Consider the following 20,067-nt stretch of genomic DNA (forward strand, 5'->3'; position numbering starts at 1 on the left):
CCTAACACTATTTTGGACTTTTGGGTGATTGTTAATTGTTTTGAATTTTATTTTTCGTTTTGAATTGCTTTATCGTACTTAGAATATTTTATTCCAAGCTGCAATGTCTTGAATTTCAAAATCAAACCATAGTTCCAAAACTCTGTTTAACTTGAAGAATTCTGCTACAAAATTAAGTGATCTTATAAGTGCTTTTCTGCAAATAAAAAGAATTAACTTAATAAGGTGTTTTTCTCTAAAAACTAGAAATATCATTATCAAGTTTTATACTTTGTTACGTTTTTGAATTTTAATTTTTTTTTTTAAAACGAACACATATAATTCCTCAAGATTCGGCCATAGTGTCTACACTAGGCATGAGGTGTTACATGAAAGTTGAGTGACTATTTTGTCATTGAAATCAAAATTGAGTGACTGTTGATGTATTTTACCTTAAAATATAATAAGAATTGATACATAACACAAAAATAAAATTAAAAATTTTATTATGTATCAAAAAAAAATCCTAGAAACCTTCTTCAAAACATGTCTCAAGAAGTATCCTGAAATTCAACTATTTATTCTTTCATGAGTTGCCAAAAAACCCTTTGAATCTAGACAAATGCCATTACTTATCCAACAAACCTAATCTAATTTATTCAAGCTTCGGTATTTTTCTACGCTTCAAAAGCTAAATTAAAATTTTAAACATCATATTTATGTTCATTTATGACAAATATAATGATCCAATTTTTAAAGTAAAATAAAATAATTATAATTATAATTAAACTAAAATATATAAAATATAAAATAAGTTGAAACATCAGACAACATATACCGAAAATAATTTAAACACCTCACGTAATGAAAAATAATATTAACATGATATAAATTCACTAATGTATCCAAGTTTACATAAAATAATTATTAACATGAAAATTTATATAGATTTATAAAATGCTTTAGAAAATTTTTTTTGTGAGAAATTTATATATTTTTAGGGTTAAATCATTCCATTAATTACTCTAAATAGCGATCGTTCATATTTCGATCACTTCAATTTTTTTTATGAATTTGATCACCTAAAAAACTTGATTACACTGTATTAAATGATAACGAATAAGATACCAACAAATATACATCAATGGCAAATTGTACAAAACATATATACATCAACATATATAAGTTAGATTTAGGCATAACATGAATAAGATACCAACAAATAAACCTCTAAACTAAACCTCAATGACAAATTGTACAAAACATGAGACAACATGAAAATAGTATAGTAAACACAACATATATACATCAACATGTCAAATTTTATATAAAATAAATTATTCATGTGTAAAAATTATATAAAATTTTATAATATATTCGCATAATACAAATGTAATTTAAAAATAACATAAATACAACTATATATATTTATATATATATAGATGAACGTATCAAAATTACTTAATACAAATCATTATCGTATAAAAGTGTGTATATGTACACATATATGCTTAGAAACAACTTTTTTTTTCTATTTCTTTTCATTTCTTTCTAAAAAGAAATAGGCATAATGTCAAATTTAGCCCTCAGTGTTTACACCTTTTGTCAATTTGGTCATTATTCTTTTTTTAACTAAATTTGACCCTCTACTTTTTTTAAAAAAGTTGAATTTGACCATTAACCTTTCAGAAAGAGTTAAATTATATTTTTTAACGAAAATATTGTTTATAACATAAAATTTTAAACTTGACAACTCAATGACAACCACATGTACTTCATGCTTTTTTTTTATTTAAAAATTTTATGAACTTTTTGTTAGATATTTTTTGAATTTTAAATATTTTTTAAATATTTTAAATTATTTGTTGACATGGCATATAAGACAAATAGTGTTATGTCAGCATGCAAGCACATGTGAACCACCATGCAAGTTGCCACACTAGCGTTGTTAAAAAATTAATGTTTTAGTTAGTATTTCTGTTTCTCTTCTTTAAAAGGTTAAAAGCCAAACTTAGCTTTAAAAAACGAACTAAATTGACAAAAAAAATAAACATTAAGGGCTAAATTTAATATTATGCCAAAAAAGAATCCCTATTTGTCAAGTGTTCACCATCCTTAATAACTAAAATGACTTCAAAGAAATTGAAAATGGCATTATTGAGTTGTCATTAAATTCATTGTTTAAATTGTCTAATTCTAGCATGAGATATCTTCGGGATAATTTTAAAGGTATTATATATATATACATATTAATATCTATACCATATATTAAAAAGAATTAGTTTAATTGAGTTTTTGTCACCCATCAATTGTGTCTCAATTCGATTGTAAAATTATTAAAATATATATATATTACAAAAAAAATTATTTTGAGAATATTTTTACTTTTTTACATTTTTATATAAAATTTTAAAAGTACATACCTACGTACGAGGTTGGTGTAACACTCCCTACCCGTATCTATTGCCGGAATAGGGTATGAGGCATTACCGGAGTTTACTGAACATTTTCAGATAATTCTGAGTCATTTATTATTCATATTTTGAAAATAATCATAACATCTCTTTATTGGGCCCTCGAAGCCCCAAACATACATTAGAAACCAACCGGAATTAAATTGGGATCATAGAAAAATTTTTTGCAAAATCTTAAATTTTATTTTCATCTAAGTACTTACTATTTCAATGCTCCTTATAATTAAACATGTTACCATTCAATCAATAGCTTGGCACTTGTCTAAGCGTCAAACAACATCATTGTTAGTATACTTGCACATATTTCATCTAAATTCAACATTGATATACTTATTTTCTCGACATATCGCATTTGAGTTTAATAATCATCTCAACTTACATAATTTCCTTGTATCAACATATCAAAGATAATCATATATGTACATGTCATGAAACATATCATGTTCTTACCGTTTCTTCATAAGCATATATCATTCATTTCATTATATCAATATTTCATGCTCCATCATTTCCATATATTTTATGTATATTTATTTCGGTAATAGTTTATATCAAACTTAACATAAATTATATTCCATGTACTTATACTTATTTCGTTTATCTATCTTCATAATTATTTCATACAACTATTTTGTACATATATTTCCATATGACCAGTTCTTGTAAACATTTCACACAACCATTTCATATAACCATTCGTCATCTGATATGTATTACCTGAATATCAATTGTTCAATAGATGTCATAGCGTCTCCCATCCACGGTCTTATTTATCTTTGACATAATGTCATAGTGTCTTTCAACTATGGTCTTACTCATTTTCTGTCATGTTGCCATGGTATCTTTCAACCATGGTCTTATTCTTTTCATGTCACGTTGCCATAGTATCTTTCAACCATGGTCTTATTCATTTCATATCACGTTGCCATGGTATCTTTCAACCATGGTCTTATTCATTTCATATCATGTTGCCATGGTTCTTTCAACCATGGTCTTACACATTTCATATTAGAGAGCACACTCCCGCGAACCTCATCCTTACAGTGGGATTACCAGTCCAGGCTAAATCCACTACAACGACAATTACTCTAATGAGCTTGGTCTGAATTACCAATCCAGGCTAAATTTAGACCCTAATTCGGATTACCCTTCCGGGCTAAATCCATTTTACACATATTCTTCAGGAGGGCTATATCAGGATAGGATCACCCGTCCAGGCTAGATCCTTTTTACCGTCAATTTCTTTTTAGAGATCCATCAAATTTTTCTTTCATTCAAACAGGATTTCTTCCCATTTTATCAAATATATCAATATTTCATTAATTTTCATACAATGAACATTCAAATCATATTCACATCAATAACATACAATCTCAAGCAATTTAAGAATATAATTCAAGTTACACGAACTTACCTCATTACTTGTTTGTGTTTATAATTTCATTAATCCGATATCTTTTCTTTTCCACGATCAAGTCTCAATTTGAGTCGTTCGGATCTTTATAAATAAATTTGATCATCATTTTCATTCATTTCATATTCTAATGCATTTAATTAATGCACTAGGAAAAATTACCATTTTGCCCCTAAATTTTTAATTAATGACGATTTCATCCTTAGGGTCAGGAAAATAAAATTCTTGCAATTTAATCCTTATTTCCAGCTATTATTCTCATACATATTGATAACAATCCATGAATTCTATAAAATATCAAAATTTTCAATAATTTCAAAAATTTTCAATTTAATCCCTAAAACATGTTTTCCCCCTATCTTGAACTAAATTAATAATTTCATTCAATTTTGTAATTTAAATAATAAATTAATCCATTTCACGCAATTTGGTCATTTTTGACATTTTTATAAAATTTTCCATAAAGTTTTACTTTTATTCAATTTAGTCCCTGAGCCTAAAATATGCATACTAGCCATGCTAAATGAATATTCATATATGTTTTCCTCCTCCTCCACTCCATTCCACATCCTTAATGTATATAACGCACTTGTAAGTAACATTATCTATATTTTTTTATTATTTACTTTTATGAATATTCAAGTTGTCCATCTGTGTCATAGTCACTAAATTATTCATATCTGGAGATATAGAACTCCAAATTAAGATCCGATAATTTTCCCTGAAACTGGACTCATATATCTTCTTATCATAAAATTTTCAGAATTTTTGGTTTAGCCAATAATACAGTTTATTCTTTAAATTTACCCCTGTTCTACTGTCTGACAGTTCTGACCCTTCTTCACTAAAAATTAATTATCTCCTCTTACAGAATTCAAATGATGTTTCCGTTTGTTTCTATTGAAAATAGATTCATTAGGATTCTAAAAATATAAATTTAAGCTCATAATTATGTTTTTTTCAATTTTTTATGATTTTCCAAAGTCAGAACAGGGGAACCCGAAATCATTCTGACATTGTCTCACAAAATTTATTATATCTCATGATTTACAATTCCATTGCTTACATAATTTCTTCTATAAGAAACTAGACTTAATAATATTTAATTTCATATTTTATTCATCCTATAATTAGATTTCTACAATTTTTGATGATTTTTCAAAATTAGACTACTGCTGCTGTCCAAAACTGTTTTAGTACAAGATATTAATTACCATGTTATAACACCCTTATTTTCTTTTTCTACACCATTTCTCATCACTTTCTCTTATTTTCTCTTCACTAACATATCAAGAACATAGGACCTTATGTAAGAAAACTCTACTATAACATTATTTCCATGCTTTGTCAATAATAACAAACTTAAAAACATATTGAAATCTTGATATACTTACCTTGTTCTATTGATACTAATCTTTAACTTGATTTTCTTTTCCTCCAGTTTCTATTTCTTGAATCCAACTTGATATTTTAACTCCCCATGGTCTCCTTAACATTTTTCTCTCTTGGTAGCTATGGAAATTCTTTTGATTTTTGGGTGAAAATGGTGAATTTTTGGTAAAAGGACCAAATTGTAAAGAAAGTAAAATTTTCTTTCTTTCTCTCTTTCTCTCACATTAGTGCATGAGAAATATGGATGAGAATTTCTTATCTTTCTTTTTTTATATACTAATAAAATAATAATAAAAATAATAAAATATATTATTAAAATATTAATAAAATAATATTTATCTAATTAAATAATTATAAAATATCAAAATATCTCTAGCATCATTATTACTTTCTAGATTTCTCTCTCTTCCAATTGACCATTTTGCCATTCATTATCTTTTAAAATTCCATCCTTGAGTCATCATTTAATTTGGTAAAATTGTAGTTTAGTCCCTCATAGTTATTCATCTACTCAATTTGGTCCTAATTCATCCATTTTCCTTAGTTTCTAGATCATTCCACCCTTAAAATATTTACACTATTGGTCCTTCAAATTTTTCATATTTACACTTTAACCCCTCAAATTTTGAGTATTTACTCTTGTGCAATAAAACTTTTTTCACTTTTACAATTTAGTCCTTTCTTGAATTAATATATCATAATATACTTCCCAATATTGACATAACTCAAAATTTCCCTTTTTGTCACTTTATTTCCTTATTTTACTATATCACGGATAATATTTTACTGTAAAAATTTTCGAAATATTACAGTTGGGATTTGAACCTAAAAAACCATGATTTTCACTCCCTCAAGTTTATCATTTTAACAAAAATCATATTTAATTTTTTATATAATTTTTTAAAAAAAATTGTTACTTAATTGTTTGTATACACGTGACTGTACCATAATATATTGGTGTTAAAAGCAGAGTAATTGTTGTATAATTGTCGAGACCTAAAAAATAAACTTAAGCAAAATAATGACTTTAATGATCAAATGTAGCGCCTTTAACTTAGTCGAAACTTCTTGGCTGGGTCAGGGGTGTTACATTAAGTGGTATCAGAGCTTAGGTTTTCTAAACAATAATTTTAAACTTTTTAAAGGAGTATGCATGCATAGGAATAAATTATTTTTGAAAACTAGTCCGAGGAATCCGATACCAGGTACTATAGAAAACTTTCTAAGAATTAGAAAAACCTTAGAAAGAAACCTTAGAAAGAAATGTGGTATAAACTAAAAACTTGAATTAAGTACGAATTGCTTGAAATTGTAGATTTTCATAAAATATCATTATGAACACTCAAGGCAAATGTGGTAAGGGTAGGCCGCATATGGTTGTACCCGTTGAACCATCCACAGTACAAGGAGAAAACCTAACTCGGGATTATGTAGAAAATTCTACCGCTAATGATGGTAGAGGTAATGAGAACAAAGATATAGGAATGGAAAATCAGAATGATGGAATCGTTGGAGACGATGCTGTGACTCAGGCTATGCTGGAGCTCTTTAAAGGGTCGTCGAATCGAGTAATGGAAACGAAAAGATGATCGCTGAAAAACTCAAGTCTAATGGGACTGAATTGTTTAAAGGAGTGGCCAGAAAAACTCTTTCTATAGCGAAGTACCAGATGGAAATAACAGAAAGAATTCTAAAGGACCTAAACTATATTCTGGAGAAAAATTTAAAAGGAGCCGTGTCCTTGTTAAAAGACGAAGCCTATAGATGGTGGCAAGTTATTGTTAGGGGAATGCTTGTAGAACAAATAACTTGAAATTATTTCTAGGATGCTTTGCAAAAAAGGTATGTGGGTCCCCGATATGTTGAAGCCTGCAGGCCTGAATTCATCGAGTTAAAACAGGGAGATATGTCAGTTTCTAAGTTTGAAGCTGAATTTTTAAGACTAAGTCATTATACTCTTGGATTTGTGACGACAAAAGAAGATAAAAGCGCATGGTTTGAAGAGGAGTTGAGATATGACCTGAAAGTACAAATGACCCTCATCCAATAAAGAAATTTTGAAAATTTGGTTGAAAATACCAAAATCTTAGAAGAAATTAAACGCATGGAGCAAGAGATGCAGAAGGTACCAAACAAAAGAGATTCGAGTTCAAACAATTCGAACCACACGCCTAAAAAAGAGGTTACACCACAACCTGAGTCCACTAACGAACGTGCTCCAAAATGACAATATTATGAGAAACACCATAATGGTGAATGTTGGAAAAAGATCGGTGCTTGTTTTAAGTACGGGTCAATGGAACATCAAATAAGGGATTGTTCTTGTTGGTATAATTCCACTCAACTGTAAAATCAAGGCCAAAACCGAACCCAAACACAAGGAAATCGTGATCCCAATCGAAAAGATGGAAATCGAGGCTAGAGAGTGCCAGTACAAAGTGTAAACCATGCAGAAGCGAGGCAACCAACCTTAGTTTATGTAGCAAGAAGACAGGAGGGTAAAGATGCAGTCGATGTTATCACAGGTTCTTCTTAAAAGTCTCACCTTAGAAAAAAACTGAATCATCATTTTATTGGACCTTACCAAGTATAGAAGAAAATTGGCCTAGTGGCTGCCCAACTTGAACCACCTCTTGAGTTAGATTGAATCCATAATGTGTTCAATGTGTTAGTGTTACGACGCTATCGTTCTGATCTTTCCCATATCGTTCCTATTGAAGAAATCAAGCTTCAACCGGACTAAACTTTTGAAGAGGAACCAATTAGAATAATAGACAGAGAGGTTAAAACTCTAAGAGATAAACAAACTCCTCTAGTAAAGGTTTTATGGAAAAACCATGGAACTAAAGAAGCAATGTGGGAACCTGAGGAGTTGATTCGTCAACATACCTTCACTTGTTTGAATAAGGTAAGTTAAAATTTGAGGACGAATTTTTTTAAGGGATAGAGATTTGTCACATCCTAAAAATAGGGCTAGAAGAAATAGGGATAAAATTTAAATTTCTAATTTTTAAAAAGAACAGGGTAAGAGAATCAGAATGCCAATGAGCTTGCTAATTCAGTGGTAAAGCCTTAACTTTCCCTTAGGTCTAAGTTCAAAACCCTTTATGCACCTTTCAGCCAAAATATTTTATTTTCTTGTTTTTACCCCATAAAAGTGCCAAAATTTTAACATAAGCCAGCTTAAAAACTATTTTTTTAAATTTAGTCCTTAATTTAAAATAATTGTAATTCTACATGAATTCCTAAAACCTATTTCAATTAAGGAAAGAAGAGTTTTATAAATAGAAAATCTTTTCAAACCTTAGAATTTATATTTAAAAAAGATTCAAGAAAAACTCCCAAAGTTTTTCCTTTTCTCCTCCATTGCTGAATCAATTTTCAACCAAAAGATTTCAAATATTTTCAAATCACATCCCTCTTCTCCCAAGTAGAACGTCTATCTCCTTATCCAAATTAAGGTTTTTGTGTTTTCAAATCAAGTGTGGGATTAAACATAAATCATCGTGTATGATTAATTGAAGTATTAGAAAGTAAGTAATTTGTACATGTGCGAACCCTCTGTATGCGTATCCCCTATAGGCGAACCCTTGTATGCAAACCCCTATAAGTGAACCCTTTATATGAGAACCCCTATATGTACGAACCCTTATGAATGAGAACCCTCATATAAACCGTTATATATGTGAACTCCACTAGGCGAATTGTAGTAGATATATGAGAACCCATATGCAAAATCTTATATGATTTAGTATGTGATAAGCCATAAAAGTAACTTGCTTTTAATCCCATTCTTGATGCGTTTTTGGATGATTTATTATGCAAATTAGTGAATTTGATGCTCCTAATCCTTTAAATGCATGTTTCTATACTTAGGTGAGCATAAGGGAGCAAAAAGAGTGAAAAACGAGCCAAAATTTAGGCAAAAAGAGTTGTTTCTAGGATCCACACGGCTTGGACATTTCCATACGAGATGGCCACACGTCCGTGTGAGCCACATGGGCTGGCCACACGCCCATGTACTAGCCTGTGTCAATTTTGCACATTGTTTCCCAAACACGTAAAAAAGCCTAATTTTTAGATTTTCTGAGCATTCTAAAGTCTATAAATACATATTAGAAGAAGACCTAAGGGAGGATGCAGAGAAGAACAAAGAAATTCCGAGAAGAACGCCATCAGAATCAACTCAGAAGTGGATCTCCTTCAAGATTGAAGATATCCATTTAATTTCCTTAAAAATTTTATTGAGTTTCTTTATATGTTGTTGTTATCCTAATTTTGAGATGTTTCCATCCTAGATTATGAACTAAATTCCCTAGATACCTAGGGAAGATGAAACCTATAATGAATTTTATTATTTGATTTTTGATTTACATGATAAATACTTTATTCTTGTTCTCAATTATGTATGCTTATTTCATGTTTTAATATTTTCAGGATATTTATTCATGTTAAATGTGCTTATTTCAACAGAGCAAAAGTCCCTATGTAAGAGTAGATCTAGCATAATTTAATGGAGTTGCATGCAGTCCTATAAATAGAACAACATAAATATACCGGATTAGAGTCAAATCTAATAGGGGAATCCATAGATCGAGTTAATGCAACAATAGAGGTTTTAATTAGAAAGAGAATTCAATTAATCAACCTAAAGTCAGTTTTTTTGCTCTCGATAGAGATATTAACATAATTTAGGGATTTCTACGGATCAAGACACAAGTGAATAAATCGTTTAAATCAGATTCAGAATAATAGGTGAAGTCTAGATGGATTCTTTCCTGGTATTGTCTATCTCATTAGTTATCTTTAAATATTTTCCTAATTCATTCTCTGTTGCATTCTTAGTAATTAGTTTAGTTAATTTTAGATTAAAAATAATTCCTTCAATTTATCAGCTAAATAATAGAAAAACGAATATTAATAGTACTTTTAGTCCTCGTAAATATGATATTCCCTATTCACCATAGCTATACTATTGTTCGATAGGTGTGATTGCCTTTTCCGTAATTATAGTTTAGTGACCATCAAGTTTTTTGCGCCGTTTCTGGGGACTAAAATATTAGGAACACTCGATTTTTATTTTTATTATATTTTTATTTTTAGTTTAATTTTTTGCATTCTAATTTTTCTTTTCTTTTATTTGCTTCTGGCAGGTTTCTTTAGTTTATGACTAAAAGAAACCCGTCGGGACCATTATTATTTGACAGTGAGATTGAAAGTACAGTTCGCAGAAATCGTAGAGAAGCGAGGTAGAGTCGACAGAGTATAGTAGAAGAGCAAGAGGGCGTTATTATTATTACTGAAGAGATGGGTGATAACCAGCATAATCAGCTACCTCCTACAGTTGCTGCAAATCCAGATCCTACTCCTCGTACTATGTATGATTATGCCAAGCCCACTCTAACTGGGGCTAAATTGAGTATAGTGAGACCCACCATTGCTGAGAATAATTTCGAACTGAAGTCGAACACTATTCAAATGATGCAACAATTCTTTTAGTTCGATGGTTTGCAAGACGAAGATCCAAATACTCATTTGGCTAATTTTTCGGAAGTTTATGATACTTTCAAGATAAATGGTGTTTTTGACGATGCCATTCGCCTACGGTTGATCCCCTTCTCGTTGAGGAACAAAGTTAAACAGTGGTTGAACTCCTTACCACAAGGTTCTATCATTACATGGGATCAAATGACCGAGAAATTCCTACTGAAGTACTTCCCACCGGCTAAGATAGCCAAGTTAAGGAATGTTATCTCTTCCTTCGTTCAGATCGACTTAGAGACCTTATATGATGCATGGGAGAGATACAATGATTTATTGAAAAGGTGCCCTCACCATGGATTACCTCTATGGCTACAGGTTTGGACCTTCTACAACAGTTTGAACTCTTCAATTAGGATTTATTGGTATAGGTGAATTAATACTTCATGTAAGTGATGACACGATTACACTCCAAGCTCGTGATTCTATTAAGATATCTAGTAATCGAGATGATTTTACAAGTTCTGTTAATATGAGTAACCATGTGGCTCAACCTTCTTTGCAGGAAATCCCTCGAAAAAATGTAACGAAATCATGTTCCAATCCATGTGACAGAAACAGAACGAATCATGAAGAAAAAATATTACAAGTCGATGACTTAGATGAATGGCGGACACATATCAAGGAGAAACCAAGAAAACACGATTAAGAGCTAAAGCGACGCCATGATGAGCATGTGGATAGAACGAACCAATTTAAGGTTGGAGACAAGGTACTTCTAGATAAAACGGATCCTCAAATTACTACTTCAGAGCTTGATGCAAAAGGATCGAACCCATTTACAATACTAAATGTCTTTCCATACGGTACAATTGAGGTAACTCATTTTGAATTTGAAACATTTAAGGTAAATAGTACTTGACTTAAACCTTATTTTGACAATTGAATTGATAACGAGAAAGCTTCGGCTCTACGAACCACCGTGACCACACGAGTATAGGGTAAGTCGAGCTTAGACTTCAAATAAGCACTTCTCGAAAGGTAACTCGAATGTTTAACTTTTTTTAATACTTTTAATTCCACTACATGCCAATTTAAAATAGTTAAAAAAGGGTGTGTGTTTTACCCACACAGCCTGAACACATGGGTGTGTGGAGCACACGGCCTAAACACATGGGCATGTCACAGGCCGTGTGTGAAATGAGGTAATCGATAGTGAGTTACACGGCCTGGCGATCACATGGCCTTGCCACACGGGTATGTAGGATCTCAAATGGGTGTGAGAGAAGCGAAGGAAAACACACACGGCCTGGCGACTTGGCCATGTAACTCACACAGCCTGGACATACGAGCGTGTCCTAGGCCATGTGAAATCTAGAGATAATTTTTTCAAAGTCAGAGAGTTACATGGGCAAGGCACACGGCCGTATGAGAGACACGGTCAGGCCACATGGGCATGTGGAATCTCACATTGGCGTGGGAGAAGCGAAGGAAAACACACATGGTCTAGCACATGGCCGTATGGTACACGGCCGTGTGTACCACACGGTCGTATCCATGGTCGTGTGAAAACTAGGTTAATTTTTAATTGCACACGGGTGAAAATACTCCACAAGACCGTGTCATACGGCCATGTGGCCCAAACCTTATAATTTCTTTCTCAATTTGTCTTTTTCTTCTCCCCCAACCAAGCCACCCCATTTTTATTTTATTTTATTTATTATTTGTTATATTATTTATTTTTATTTTACCAATTTTTTATTTTTTATTTTTATTTATTATTCTTATACTTATATTTTAAATTTATTTTAATTTTTTGCTATTTCTATTTTTTAGTATTTTTTTACTATTATTATTACAATTACCTTTAAGTTTATTGGTATCATTGAGTTTATTATTATTATTTTCGTTTTATTATTATTTTATTTTATTTATCTTTTTTTTAATTTTGTTTTAGTTGCTTTATTTTTTTTATTTTCTTCAACTTATTATCATTATTATCTTTTTAATATATTTTTATGATTGTTTCTAATCGAGTTATAACCCCTTAATCTTCTTTATTATTTGTGTTTATTTTCTTATTAGTTTGCTCAGAATCATGCGTTATATTTAGATTTGACTACAATTCCGCTTTTCACTATTCTGGGGATTTCATCCAATATTCAAGGCATTTCAGTTTTCTCCCTCTCTTATAATATTCTATTTTTACTGTGATTATATATGTTTGTACATTGAAGGCAATGTACATCTTAAGTGTGGGGAGGTTATTTATATAATTATTAGAAAATCCCTGAATTATGTCTTGTGTTTAAATCATTTTCTCATACTTCTATTAGAATAAATTTTTATCGATTTGTGATTTTTATTGATGTGTTTTGGATTAAATTCATAAGTATTTGTGCATTGATTGTTTTAAACTTTTAAGACATGAAAGAATCAAGCATGATAGGTTTATTTTCATAAGTAAAAATTTTAGGTTGTTTCCCTAAATTGAGGTATTATCTTGAAGTTTTAAATTTACAAGTTTGACATCAAAATCATAATTTCTTGTGAGATTTTGAACCTCTAGAGCATACACATTTCTTGCTCATTTTATTATTTGGTTATGAGTGTGTCAATTTGAATTGTTATTCTAGAACTTGCTTCAATTATGCATGTCGAGACCACACCTTTCAGTTGATATACTGAGATGATAAAGGCACTTAAATTTTATCCCACTTATCCCATAAAAAGCCTACCTGCATAATTAACCCTTAGTGAACTCTGTTGAGCCTAACAAACCATTTCTTGATAATGTTAACCCATAACTCATTTTTTGTTCGTTGAGAATTTTTCCCATTTTATTGGTGCCTTTTTTGTCGAGATCTGATTTGGTTGTTGTCTGACTGTACTCTTTTGTGATTTATTGAATTATTTATTATTGTGATAAAAAAATAAATAAAAAAAATAGAAGAGAAAAAAATAGAAAAAAAAATTGATTATTATTTAGTTCTATGATTGAACTTGAACAATTAAATTCATATTTTATGAAGAAGCTCGTTTTTATTCTTGAATAGTTTTCTATTAATGTAGTTGTTTTTTAATTCAGCATTTGTTTATTTTTCTAATTTGGTAATTTATAAATTCGATCTCGTTTTTAACCAACTTTTTCAGCCTTTCTCCACACCCTTAACCTAAGCTCCATTACAACCTCTTAAAGACCCTTTGATTTGTGTATCATCTCATTTTTTAGTGGTGGAGATTTGATTTTTAGGCAAGCATATGGTAATGACTTTTCATGTTTGACTATTGAGTGTTTATTCTTGAACCTTAAACACATTGAGTGATTTGAGTGAATCTTTATTGAGGATGTTGATTCTTGTCGATTTTGAATTAAAGGTAATTACTTAGATAAGGGAAAATACCTATGTTTTCATGCTTTAAAAATGGTCGTCTTGGATTGTTTGAATCTTTAGTGCTCTTTTAGTTGAATGGTTATTTGGGAATTATTTTGAAATATTATTGATGAGAATTATAAGTTGAGAAAGATTAATTTTAATTGTGAGTTGAGGACTTTGCTTGAGGACAAGCAAACGCTTAAGTATGGGGATATTTAATAAGCCATAAAAGTAACATGTTTTTAATCCCGTTCTTGATGCATTTTTGGATGATTTATTATGTAAATTAGTGAATTTGATACTCCTAATCCTTTAAATTCATGTTTCTATACTTAGGTGAGCATAAAAGAGTGAAAGGAGTGAAAAACAAGCCAAAATCAGGCAAAAAGAGTTGGTTCTAGGATCCACACGGCCGGGCATTTCCACACGGGCTGGCCACATGCCCGTGTGCTAGCCCGTGTCGATTTCGCACACTATTTTCCAAACATGAGGAAAAACCCAATTTTTAGGTTTTCTGAGCATTCTAAAGTCTATAAATACATATTAGAAGAAGGCCTAAAAGAGGATGTAGAGAATAACAAAGAAATTACTCGAAGAACGTCATTAGAATCAACTCAGAAGCTGATCTCCTTCGAGATTGAAGATCTCCATTTAATTTTCTTAGAAGTTTTATTGAGTTTCTTTATGTCTTGTTGTTATCCTAATTTTGAGATGTTTCCTTCCCAGATTGTGAACTAAATTCCTTAGATACCTAGGGAAGATGAAACCTATGATGAATCTTATTATTTGATTTTTTATTTACATGATAAATACTTGATTCTTGTTCTCAATTATGTATGCTTATTTCATGTTTTAATATTTTCAGGATATCGATTCATGTTAAATGTGCTTATTTCAGTGGAGCAAAAGTGTAATAGCCAATTTTCGGGTCAAATCGGAACAATGGTTTTGGAACCATTAATACGAAGTCAAAATATTTATTTTATTATTTTATTAAAGTTTACAGCATGATAAAATTATTGTGTGAAAGTTTCATAAAGAAATTTTACTGTTTGGATGCTTAATTCGGTAAAAAGGACTAAATCGCGTAAAGTTTAAAACTTATGTTCTATTACCTAAAAGTGTCAAATAGCTATAGATGTAACACCCCTAACCCCGTCCCGTTGCCGGAACAGGATCACAGAGTATTACCGGTCATTTCAATATATTTACACTAAAGACATGAATAAATGAAATTTAATACATTTAAACATAGTTGTAATGGGCCCACAGTACCTATTAAATATAATTAATATAAATCGGGACTCGATTGAAAGCTTAGAAAATTTCTCTTGCAAATTTCAAATTATTCTACTTTGAGCAGTACCACATGCCCGTGTGGTCAACTTAACACGCCCGTATGGCTTGGGACACGCCCGTGTCCTCAGCTCGTGTGCAACACTATCTTTTAAACACGGTCATGACTCACGCTCGTGTAGCCTGCCCGTGTACTAAACTGACTTTGAGACACGACCGTGGCAACCAAGGCACACGCCTGTGGACTAACTTGGTTGTAACTATTTAGATGCAGGGGACACACGACCTAAAAACACGCCCATGTGCAAGTCGTGTGTCTCACACGGCTTGGTCACACGTCCGTGTGACAAACCATATGGACTCAAAATGAACCTTGTATTTTAAAGTTTACCAACCCTACAATTTGTAGAGAACAAGTATTACAAAATTTCTCTATTCAACCAATCCAAATATGATTAAACACACTTAATACTCATTAAACTATCATTTCATAATCTAACACATATACTCAATAATGCCTTAAACTAAGCCATTCAAAGTTGCACCCATGTGCCTTTGTATTCAATTCAAAAGGTTACACATTATAGTATTCTCCTTACAACTATTAACTATCCATTATCACTCTTCATTAACATAACTTATAACCAAAATAACATTAAACAACCTAGGTACATGCCATTCATCATAGATAGGTACATCACCAAGTATTGAGTTCGAGAGTTAGCTCGAATGTTGAGACTTTATTTTCTTTGTACCTAACCTATGTACGGAACAAACAGTACACTGAGTATCCACTCAGTGGTATTTCTATAAACTAATACTTAAACAAATAATAAACTTTGTATAAACATTCTAACTTAAACTTTTACTTTCATAATCTTAATAACTTCATCTTTCAAATTCATTTCGTATCTTTTTCATGTAGACAAGAAATTCGTAAATATTTCATATCATTCAATGTCATTCAACATCTTAAATCAGTTATATAAATGATAACATTCAGTCTTCAGTACTTTATTTACCCCTATTAACATGATTCGGACCTGAACGGATACACGGATCCAACCTACACACCGGGGATAATGTACAGTGTTTCATCGGCCGAAACCGGAATACACTGTAGGGTAACAGTAATAGTAGCAGTAACAGTCAAAGTCAGGTACAAAGTACCTCTTCGGAACGAATCTGAAACAGTCACAGTAGTCGACACATATAGTGTCTCATCGACACACAGTCGGAATATCCCTGAACACTTCCAATCCTATGGCATGCCAATTATATCTGACTAGCCCGACATTGTTAATAGGGTATTCAAATCGTTTCATTTCTATCATATCATTCATTATACATTCTAACTATTAAAATAGCAATTATATTGTATTAAATCATTAAGCATAGTTTATAGAAATACAAACCGAATTTCTCGAGTTTACTCGATATCCTCGTTCACTTTCTCCTTTCTCTTTTTCGATGATGTTTCCGGTGCTACGTTGGCTACATAAAATTTAACATTTAAAATTATCAATGCATGTTATTTAATAACACATTCTTTTATTTCCATGTAACTTTTACTATATTTCTAATTAAGTCCTTCCACCATAACCATTCTTTTCTCCTCAATTAACCCTATATTCTCCTTTTATACCTACTTTAAACAAGTTTCAACTCTTAATATTCAATATAAAACATCAATTCTACAATTTAGACAATTTAGTCCCTACTATGACAAAACTTATATCAATCTTTACAATTCAATCCTTCTCCCACTTCTAACTTAAATTTCTCTCACTTTATATCATAATTCATCAATTTATTCAACTTAATCAACATCTAAAAATTCATTAACTTCCTAATTTTTAACATAATTCAAGTAATATTCTTTCCTAGGACTCCATAGACATCAAAATTATAAGAAAATGGATCAAATTGACTTACCAATCAAGCTTGAAATCTTAAAACCCTAATTTTCCCTTTTCATTTTCTTTCCCTTTTTCCTTCTTTCTTTCCCTACTCATTCGTGCCTTTCTTTTTCTTTTTTTTTATTTCTTTATTCTTTTATTATATTATTAACTATTATATTTTACTTTATTATATTATTTAATAATTATAATTATTATTTCTTATTTAATAAGTAAATACACATTTATACATACATTTGTACCCATTATAGTAATACAAATGTACTTATACATACCACACACTTGTCACATAAGGTTTATTTGCTAATTTAGTCCCTTGACTTTTCTATGATCTATAATTAAATCTTCACACTTTATTCAATTTAGTCCTTTCACTAATTTAACCCTGATTAAGCTAAATTTACTTAATTAAAGTCTAATTAACCTCTCACTCGACTTCGTAAATATTTCTAATAAATATCTACGAATCAGATTTTCAGAATCGAAGACCCAAAAATTCACTTTTCCGATGACTTAAAAATTTGGGTCATTACAATAAAACATTAAAGTAAAGGTCCTTAAGTGGTAAATAGGCCATTTATGAGTTAGTGGATGACAGTGGAGTGGCATTTGGTGTAATTACTAATGTTTTTAAAGGATATTTTAGTAATTAGTTAATAAAGTTAATGTTTAATAAAAACAAATTAAAATCATCATCTTTTCACCATTTCTCCACCAAAAATTAGAAAGAATGGCAGCCATGGGAGAAGCTTTTGGTTCAGCCAAACTTCAAATGCTCGATTAGGTACAGTTTTAGCTCTGTTTTTAATGATTTCTACGTTTTTTAGATCGTTGCAACTAGTACGAGCTAGCCTGTGTCTTCGATTTCAAAACTATTAAAAATTTTGATAGTTTCCATTGATGAGCTTATGTGTTCTTTGATGTTTAATGGTGAAATATGAATATTTGATGTTAGATTTTCATATTTTATAAAGTAATTTTTTATGAAAAATGCAAATTAAGGATTTAATTGTGAAATATTGAAATAATATGGTTAAAAGTGTGATTATTTGGAAAATGTGGGCTGCTAAGGCAATAAGAAGAATTCGTCTAAGCATGGATAGGATGAAATTGCATGAAATTGTGATTTTATGTGATAAGGACTAAACTGTAAAAATGTGAAATGATAGGGGAAAAAGTGTATTTTTGCCAAAATGTGTAAATTGTGTTAAATTGAATGAATTAATGATTAAATAAGTAAATTTTTTTATTATATAGATTGAGAAAAATGAGATTCGGATTTAGAACGGGGGAAAATAAAGTATTGGATTAGTCAACCTAATTCGTCATTACATCGAACGAGGTAAGTTTGTATGCTAATAAACGTACTTAAATTGTGTTATAAATGCTTATTTATTATTAAATTGAATTGAATGTTGAATGGTCATGATTACGAGCCAAAATCGACAAAGTTACGATGTCTGAAAGTCCCGTACGAACCTTAGGAATAGTATAGGATACAAATGTCGTGACATTAGGGTTATCAAGATGAGAATACATGTAAGACCATATCTAGGATATGTCATCGGTATGATATTACGTGTAAGACCATGTCTGGGACATGGCATCGATACGAAATTTCGTGTAAGACCATGTCTGGGACATGGCATCGATGCGAAATTTCATGTAAGACCATGTCTGGGACATAGCATCGATACGAAATTTCGTGTAAGACCATAGCTGGGCTATTGGCATCAATATAGGATTATATGTAAGACCATATCCAGGATATGGCATTGTATGACTTATGTGTGATTCCCGAGTATCCTTAATGATTCCGAATAGTTCAACGGGCATAATCAATACAAGAATGAAAGTACAATTAAATTAAGTGTAACAAGTACGTACAAAACCTATATGAGAATCGAATGAAGATAATTTTGTGAGTTCTTAGTGTATCATGTGTATGAAATGAGAAAGATTTATGTATAAGTATGTTTCATGCCAAAAAATGTGTTTATTTGGCTATAATGAGGTATGAATTGAATGATGTGTGAGATATGAGTTATAGATGTTTTAACTAAATATACATATGGCACATAGTGTGCAAAATACCGTTATTTGATGATATTTCACATGATTCATCTTTACTAAATAAAATTTGATTGATATTGGATTGAATAAAGTTATATATATATTCGCTTATGTACATGTAAATGTGAATGATTGGATAAGAATGTAATTGATCCACACGAGCAAAGAAATAAATAAACTTGTGAAACTTTGTTAATTATGTGATTGGAATTATGGTATAAAGATGAAATCAAATGAATTTATATTATAGTATATGTAAATGCTTAATATGTGCTTATTCAATAAGATAAGTTTAATATCATACGAGCTTACTAAGCTTCATAGCTTACTTTGTGTTATTTTTCTATGTTTTATAGTGATTTAGATGTTTGCTCGGGTTGGAAGTCGGCGGAGATCGCATCACACTATCCAGTTTTTTATTTTGGTATTTATACACTTGTGACTTGGTTATATGGTATGTATAGGCTTGAGTTATATGGAAATGTGTTTGGCAATGTTGAATATGAGTTTGGCTTGTATATGATGTAAATGTTGGTGTGTATTTGGCCATTTAATTTGGCTTAATTCATAAGTTTTATAAGTGATATATGATATATATATAGCCTTGTGTTTTGGCATGTTTGGTATGGTATAGGGATGATGAATTGGTACATTTTGATGAT

At 30.7% G+C, this 20,067-nt stretch overlaps 1 non-coding gene across 1 annotated transcript; it reads right to left on the bottom strand.

Annotated features, from left to right (window-relative positions):
* Window positions 1-10,995: 10,995 nt before the first annotated feature.
* Window positions 10,996-11,102, bottom strand: LOC121229779 (small nucleolar RNA R71). The gene has a single exon (XR_005927735.1). It is a non-coding gene; the product is annotated as a small nucleolar RNA R71 (small nucleolar RNA).
* Window positions 11,103-20,067: the final 8,965 nt, after the last annotated feature.

This window comes from Gossypium hirsutum, chromosome A05, assembly GCF_007990345.1.
Source record: "Gossypium hirsutum isolate 1008001.06 chromosome A05, Gossypium_hirsutum_v2.1, whole genome shotgun sequence".
Classification (NCBI taxonomy): Eukaryota; Viridiplantae; Streptophyta; class Magnoliopsida; order Malvales; family Malvaceae; genus Gossypium; species Gossypium hirsutum.